Raw genomic sequence first — 8,928 nt, forward strand, 5'->3', positions numbered from 1 at the left:
CTTATTAACCAACATTCCTCATCTCAAGTTTCTACAGGCCAGAAGTCCAGCACAATGTGTCCGTGCTCAGGGTCTCACCAGGCTAAAATTGAAGCATAACTTGGGAGTTCATGGCACTCACCTGGACCTCAGGGTCCTCTTCCAAGCTCACTGATAGCAGCAGAAATTCAGTCCCTAGTGGTTGTAGGACTGAAGTCCTCATTTCCTTGAGACAGTGTCCCCTTCATTGTTCAAGCCACTAACAGCACATGAAAGTCTTTTCGAGCTTCAAGTGTCTCTCTCTGGCTTCTCCTGCCATATCTCTCAGACTCCTACTTCTCTTATGCCACCAGCCAGAGAAAGTTCTTTGCATTTAGGGACTCATCTGATTAGATTAGGCCCACCTTGATAAACCAGGGCAGTCTCCCCACTTTAAAGTCCATTGATAAAAGACCAGAGGCATAGCTCAAGTGGTAGAGTGCCTGCCTAGCAAACATGAGGTCCTGAGTTCAAACCCCAGTAATGCCTTTATAAGCTCACTGAGTAGGGCTGGAGGACATGGCTCAAGTGGTAGAGCACCTGCCTATCAAGTACAAGTCCCTGAATTCAAACCCCAATACAGGTAAAACAACAAAAAGATTATCATTAGTTGGTAATCTTAATTATATTCTCAGGGGTGGAAGTGATGACCAAAATTCTGCTTAGCACACCCTTCTTCCCATGTGTGGACATGTGACTCTGAACAGCCCAGGGTGAGCGGTATGAGCCTTATCTGCTGAGAGCCATTCCATCCACTTCAGTCTCCGCAGGGCAGGGGCACTGCCTGTCTTCTGTGTGCATTACTGTATTCCTGCACCAGCACGGTGCCCAGCACACAGTAGGTGCTCAGCAAATACCTGCAGACTGAGTGGCTGACCCAGACCATTACCAGTAATCAAGTCACTATCATATCTATTCAGTGGTTGAGAAAGAGGAGAATTTCTCCTCATCCACCAGCATTTGCATTTTTTCCCTTTCCCATAGTGGAATGAACAGATTGATTCTTTTTTAAAGAACTTTCAAGCACTGGCAAGCAGGTAGTATAAGAGTGACTGAAATTCCCTCAGTGATGCTTTTATAAATTTTCCTCTCTGGGTTAATTCACTGGATTTTTCTTGAAGTGATTTTCTTGACTCCCTCTTCTGCAAATGGTGAAATATGACAGTGAAATTAATTCCAATAGATGAAGAATCACAATACATGTAAACAGATTACACTTCACAATTAAAGTATTGAGGAATGATAAGAACTTTTTTTAAAAAAAGATCAGCCTAAAACTATAAGAAAGATGGGAAATAAAGGAATAAAAAAGACATACCCTGCAAATATTACCAAAAAAATAAAGAAAACGAAAACCTAGGCAAGCAATATAAACTATATCTAAAAGGCTGGAGGTGTAGCTCAAGTGATAGAGCACTTGCCTAGCAAGCACAAGGCCCTGAGTTCAAACCCAATATAGAAAAAAAATTCTGAAAATTAATAAAAATGAAGAGGAACATGACAAAATAATCAAAAGAATGTCCTACCAAAATATACATATAATAATAAAGAATGCAGATTGGCACCTATGAGGTAGATTGCATTTTCCAAGTTGGTCCACAATATATCTTTCATCCCATGTTCTTTTCTGCAATGTGACTCTACCACTCTCCATCGAGAACCATAAGGTGCAGCAGAAGTGATGCTGTGAGACTTCAGAGAAAGAAAGTCAGAGGCCTGGAGCATGGCCCCAGCCTCCGGGAATGCTTGCTCTCCAGACACGCTGTCTGAGATGCTTTTTTTAGAGCCAGCTGGTATGCTGTGAGAAGACCCAGCCTGCTCGGGGCCATGTGAAGTGGCCGCTGTCGGTGCCAGTCTTTGAGTTCCCCATGTTGTGGATCTACGACTCTGAACAGCCCAGGTGCTAGACATACAAGTGAAGTGGTTTCCTGCGCTCAAGATACCACCATCCATTTGCATCTTCCCAGCAGGGGCCTTACCTGTGATGTAGCAGAGAAACAAGCCATCCCTTCTGTCCTCTGCTCAAATCCCTCACTCAGAATCCAAGAACACAATAAAAAAACGTGGCGTGTTATGCCATGTTAGACATGCTATGATTGCCAGAAAAGGCTTAAAAAGATTAAGAAAAGAACCAAACACACAGCATCAATTTGTATAAAGTAAAAAGTTACAAATTTACAAAGAAGATTAAAGAATCTCTAATCACAGCAAAGATGTTAACAGAACTCCATCAACACAGCTGGGCGAGTAGCTCAACTGGTACAGCGCCCTGTGTTCAAACTCCAGTACCACCAAAAGAAAGAAAGAGAGAGAGAGAGCGGGAGAGGGAGGGAAGGAGGGAGAGAGGGAGGGAGGGAGGGAGGGAGGGAGGGGGGAGAGAGAAAGGAAGGAAAGAAGGAAGGAAGGAAGGAAGGAAGGAAGGAAGGAAGGAAGGAAGGAAAGAAGGAAGGAAGGAAGGAAAGAAGGAGGAAAGAATATCAAGCAAATTAAAAAACTGTAAGACCAACGAACAATAGAAATAGTAAGTTGATCTAATAGATACAAGAATTCTGAACCCACTAACTAAATAATACATATTCTGTACAAATTAAAATGTAACTTAGTTTTTAATTATTCTAAAAAAGATTGACTTTTACCTTATATTAGGTTACCAAAGAAGTCTCAAAATTTCAAAGAATATAATCAATAAATACAGACAACATTTCTTGATATAGCACAATTAAACATGAAATGAACAATAGGGTGATGACATAAAATATATGCTATTAACATGTACAAATTGTGTATGTATATAAATACCTCACTAATTAAAAATAAATCATTGTTTAAAGAGAAAATGAAAACTGAAAAAAATGTTTAGAACAGAACAACAATAAAAATCCCTCCCAGAAAACTTACAGGATGAAGCTGAATTACCACTTAGAGGTTAATTTAAAACTTTAGGTGCATTCTTAATTTTGTTTGCAGTGCTCTAGAGATTAAACCCAGGGCCTCATACAGGCTATGCAAGTGCTCTACCACTGAGCTATATCCCCATCTCCCTAGATGTATCTTTTTAATTACAGGAAAATTCAAACGTATGAAAAAAATAAGAGAGGACAATAAATGGACCCCTACTCATCACCCAGTTTCAACCACTGTCAACAGTCAACCATCCTGGATAATTTTGGGGGAAAATATATCACCTGTTTCATCCATAAATACTTAAGTTTATATCTGTAAAAGATGCCTCTCTTTTTTAGCCAAATAGCAATTCTATCATCACAGAATTAATAATAATTCTCTAATAATTTTTATATAGTTTGAATCAGGATTCAAACAAGGTTCATTTATTGTATTTGGTTTGTATGTCTTTTAGGTATCTTTTAATCTGTAAGTTCTACTTTCTCTCTTTTGTTTTTCCTTGCTAATTAGAGCAAGAATACTGCGTAGGTGGTGGTATGTCATAGTTGTCCCCCCCACCCCCACACACACTGCCTCAGGTTAGCAGGCCTCAGCGTCATCGCCCACCTCTGTATATACATCAAGGGCTGTAAAGTGGTGATATCTTTTGTGTATCATTCTTCATTTATTAACTAAAATTACACCAAAGAGAGCTTTCCATCACCAACTACTACTTACTTTCCCTGAAGCATAGTTTGTATAGGAAAAGCAGGATAAAAGTGACATTCTCCTTTTTTAAAGGGTATTTAGAATGATGAGTTAATGCCCTAACCTCAAACATTACCATTAGGGATATTTTTAGTATCATTATAAGCCTGTAGATTTTAATATACATAATGATTTCAGTCCTCTGCAGATATTACTCTTTTTGATGGTCATATTGTCCCATCTTTGGACAGTGAGAATGAAACCCTTTAATTAGGCGTCAGGGTCCTATTGTTGTGACCCTAGTAGTCTTTGATAGCTTCTTTGTTATCTGGGGTGACAGATGTTCCAGGCTCATTTTGTATATTTTCTGCCCCAGATCTGGACTCAGTCATTCCTCAAAAAGCACTACTTTCTTTCAGTTAGGGAAATGCACGTTTTAACGGACATATTGGAAATAAATTATATAGTCATTTCAAGAAGTTAAAAACAGAAATTTTTTTATCAGAGAAGTGGGAGAAAATAGTAAAACTAAGGGCAGAAATGAAGAACTATAAAATGGTTTCCTTGCAAAAACTAAGATTAATATTAGTAAAGCAGATAAATCTTTAACCAGACTGAGCAAGAGTGAAAAAGCAGAAATACAGATGAAGAACAGAGGATGAAGCTATATTCAGAGAAGATGTGAAAAATTATCTTAAATATTAGGTATAATTAAATCTCAATACACTGGTAATCAAATATATTATAAAACTTATCAGGAAAATCTAAAAAGCAAATTAAAAGAAAACAGAAAGCATAAACAAATCAAAACTGAAGAAAAATGAATTGGAAATCAAAAAACTTTTGCCTACCCTCAAAGACCCAGAGCTGGGAGAATTCTGTAAAAAATGTTAAGCAACTTCTCACGTGGCCTTTTGCTTACCCATTGCTATCCTTCCCAGTGATTGGAAGACAACCTAGCACATAGTAAGCATTGGATAAATGCACACTAAATTAACAATCTTGAATCTAAATAAATACCAGCTGTTCCAAAGAATGAAAAAACAGAGAAATTAATTCAGGAAAGGAGGTAAGTATATCCTTTTATTAAAAAAAGAAAAGGAAAGGAAGGGGGAGGAAGGAAGGAGAAAAGAGAGAGAAAAAGAGAGAGGGAAGAAATTATAGATCAATTTCTTCATAAAACTAGATGTAAAACTCTTAGGTAAAATACCATCAAACTGAATTCAACAATATATTATGTCAAGGTGAGGCACAGCCCAGGAAAAGGAGGATATCTATTAACAGAATATATCAAAATAATGGATTAAATAGAAAAGCTATGTGAGCATCTCAGTAAAAGATGAAGTTCCATCTTTTGGGGATAACTTTTCACAAACTAGAAGCTAAATAAATTTTTTTAGTCTGAGAGAAAGCATTTGTCAAAAGCTAAAATAAATACCTACTTAATACTGAAATATTGGAAACCATCCCTTTAAAACAGAAACAAAGCAAAAATGTCCTCATCATTGCTCTATCCACCAGTGTATTGGACACCAGAAATTCAATTTTAAAACACACAGAAGAACTGAATTGAAAAGGGAAAAGAAAACTGTATTTGCCAGTAGAATTTGGCAGGTTTGGGGGTGTACCTCAGTGGTAGAGCATTGCCTAGCATGCATGAGGCCCTGGGTTGGATCCTCAGCATCACAAAAAAGAAAAGAGAATTCAGCAGTCTCACTAGAGACAAAATTTACATACAAAAATCAAGAAATTCTAGACAAGAGTAATCAACTAGAAAAAATAGGAAAATATATCACAATGCCAAAACCTAAAAAACTATAAAGCACCCTGGAATAAATAGATGTTTCATGGGAAAATTCTAAAATATTGTTGAAGACATGAAGGGAGATCTGAATAACTAGATACACTCCACATTTATAGAAATGAAGACTCATAAACACATTGCCTTCCCCACAGTAAACTATAAATTTACTGTTAATTTCAATCAATGTCAATCAATACCACTTCAGAGGTCTTATTTATAGAAGGTGACAAGCTCACCCTTACCTTTACAGGGAAGAGTAAAAAGCCAAGAAAATCAATGACTGCTATGGAGCAGTCATTACTCCAAATGGGGTGGGGAACGGATGGGACCACAGGCACAAGGCAAAAGAGGGAAAGTCCTTGCCTTCCTCACCACCAGACTTCTTATAAAGCCATTGTAATTAAGAAAAAGTGGGCAATAAAGGAAATGCAAATTAAAACCACGCTAAGATTCCACCTCACCCCTGTTAGAATAGCCATCATCAGCAACACCACCAACAACAGGTGTTGGCGAGGATGCGGGGAAAAAGGAACCCTCTTACACTGCTGGTGGCAATGTAAATTAGTACAACCACTCTGGAAAAAAATTTGGAGGCTACTTAAAAAGCTGGACATCGATCTACCATTTGATCCAGCAATACCACTCTTGGGGATATACCCAAAAGACTGTTACTCCAGAGGCACCTGCACATCCATGTTTATTGCGGCACTATTCACAATAGCCAAGTTATGGAACAGCCAAGATGCCCCAGCACTGACGAATGGATTAAGAAAATGTGGTATCTATACACAATGGAATTTTATGCAGCCATGAAGAAGAACGAAATGTTATCATTCGCTGGTAAATGGATGGAATTGGAGAACATCATTCTGAGTGAGGTTAGCCTGGCCCAAAAGACCAAAAATCGTATGTTCTCCCTCATATGTGGACATTAGATCAAGGGCAAACACAACAAGGGGATTGGACTATGAGCACATGATAAAAGCGAGAGTACACAAGGAAGGGGTGAGGATAGGTAAGACACCTAAAAAACTAGCTAGCATTTGTTGCCCTTAACGCAGAGAAACTAAAGCAGATACCTTAAAGCAACTGAGGCCAATAGGAAAAGGGGAACAGGTACTAGAGAAAAGGTGAGATCAAAAAGAATTAACCTAGAAGGTAACACACACTCACAGGAAATTAATGTGAGTCAATGCCCTGTATAGCTATCCTTATCTCAACCAGCAAAACCCCTTGTTCCTTCCTATTATTGCTTATACTCTCTCTACAACAAAATTAGAGATAAGGGCAAAATAGTTTCTGCTGGGTATTGAGGGGGGGGAGCGGGAGGGGGTGGAGTGGGTGGTAAGGGAGGGGGTGGGGGCAGGGGGGAGAAATGAACCAAGCCTTGTATGCACATATGAATAATAAAAGAAAAATGAAAAAAAAAAAAAAGAAAAAGTGGTACGGGTGCCATGGTGGGGTGAGAAACTCCCACTCTACCACTTATTAGCTGTGTAGCCAGGAACAAATCCTCTGCTCAACTTCTCTAATCTCATCTGAAAATTTAGCTTTAAAACATCTACATCATAGGTCCATTATATAAACCATATAAAATAATTGATGTCAAGCCAGGCATGGTGGTACATGCCTCTAATCCCAGAAATTGGTAGCCTAAGGCAGGAGAATTATGAGTTTTTGAAGCCAGCCTAGGCTATGTATTAAGACACTGTCACAAAAATAGAAAAAGAGGCTTGGGTGTGGTGTTGCACACCTGTAAGTCTAGCTACTCAGGAGACAGAGGTAGGAGGATTACAGTCCAAGACCATCATCAGCACAAGTGTGAGACCCTATCTGAAAAACAGACTAAAAGCAAAAGGACTGGGTACATGGCTCAAGTGGTAGGAGTGCTTGCATAGGAAACACAAGGCCCTGAGTTCAACCCATATTAGCACCAAAAAAGAAGGAGGAAGTAGGAAAAAGGAAGAAAGAGGAGGAGGGAAAGGAGGGAGAAGGGGAGAAGAAGGGAAAATTTAAAAATAACTGATGTAACATAGTTCAGTAGGAAACAGTAAGAAAATTTTAACAAGTAGCAATACATTTAATCTCAATTACGAAAGGAGTAATTAAGCTATAAAAAGTTTTATTAAAAATATTCATTGGGAAAAATGCACTCCCAAATGTTTCCCCTCTTCCAGTCTTCAGGCCCTCTTTGCTCTGCTGCCCTGTTTTTGTTTTGGTTTGGTTTGGTTGCCTGATTTTTTTTTTCTTTTTTGTTCTTTTGTTCTGTTACCTTGTGTGGCCGATATTAAAAAGAAAATTATCTCCAGTGTCTCTGGACCCTGCTCCTACTTGCTGCTGGGTCTTGACCACCATTTTTATTCTGATGCTGATTTGCAACAGGTACAGTTCCTCACCTGTCCCTGAATCCAGAGGTTCTGAAAGGTTTCTTTGCCCTGAGCACTTCCTACCTGCGCAAACACATAGAGCTCAGTTAAAAAAAAAAACTCCACCTTTCCCCTGACCTTGGCAACAGCTCACATAAGAAGAATGCACAGCCTACCTGGCCTTTGTCTATGGTGAGTCAGGTGCTGAGGGTATCTAACTTCAATTAGAAATAAAATTTTGATACTCGAAAGTCTTCAACGGGTGATTTGATTTGTTTGATTTTTTTGCTTAGGTTTACTTCCAAAATTTTCTACTCCTCTACAATTAACATTATTTTTTGACACAGGGTCTTATGACATAGCCCAGGCTTGCCTCAAACTCACAATCCTCCCACCTCAGCCTCCTTAGTGCTGGGACTACAGGCAAGAACCTCCACACCTAGCTTTAACATACATTTTATAAGCACATTAAAGGTACTTGGAAGATATAAACAATATTAAAAGATATATTTCATTTAATTTTTAAATTGGAAAACGTTTTCAGTAATACATTTGCAGAAAGGGGCCATGAGTTTCAGCTGAGTTTCCTGGGATGGATCTGGTCCCCAGTAGAGGCTCCTGATTCTAATTCTGCCATTGCCTCCTGCTTCTTGAGACATAGTTTTTCTTAGCAATGGCATAATTAGGTCAGAGACACCAGGACTTTATTACTAAGGACAAAAATTAGAGGTGATATCTTTTTATTGCATGATTTTAAGACTTATTACATGTGACATGCACACCTTCAATAGCACAAGACCAAGTGAAGATTTTTAACTCAGAAAAAGCATTAAAATCAATGGCCAGGGAGGGGCTGGGAAAGGGATGGGAGGATGAATACGGTACAAACAATGAGTACACTTGTATGTAAATGCAAAAATGATACCTGTTGAAACTGTTCCAGGAATCAGGGGAGGGGGAAGAGGGGAGAGCAGTGGAGGGGGGAATCAAGTATATTTGATACACTGTAAGAACCTTTGTAAATGCTACAATGTACCCACACCCAGCACAACAACAACAAAAAAAAAATAGTGTCATTCCTACCCATCAGTGAAAATAAAATAAAAGGCCAAGGTTAGCCAGTATTAGGATAACTGACAGCTTACACTG

Source organism: Castor canadensis, chromosome 17 (assembly GCF_047511655.1).
Source record: "Castor canadensis chromosome 17, mCasCan1.hap1v2, whole genome shotgun sequence".
In the NCBI taxonomy this organism is placed as follows: domain Eukaryota; kingdom Metazoa; phylum Chordata; class Mammalia; order Rodentia; family Castoridae; genus Castor; species Castor canadensis.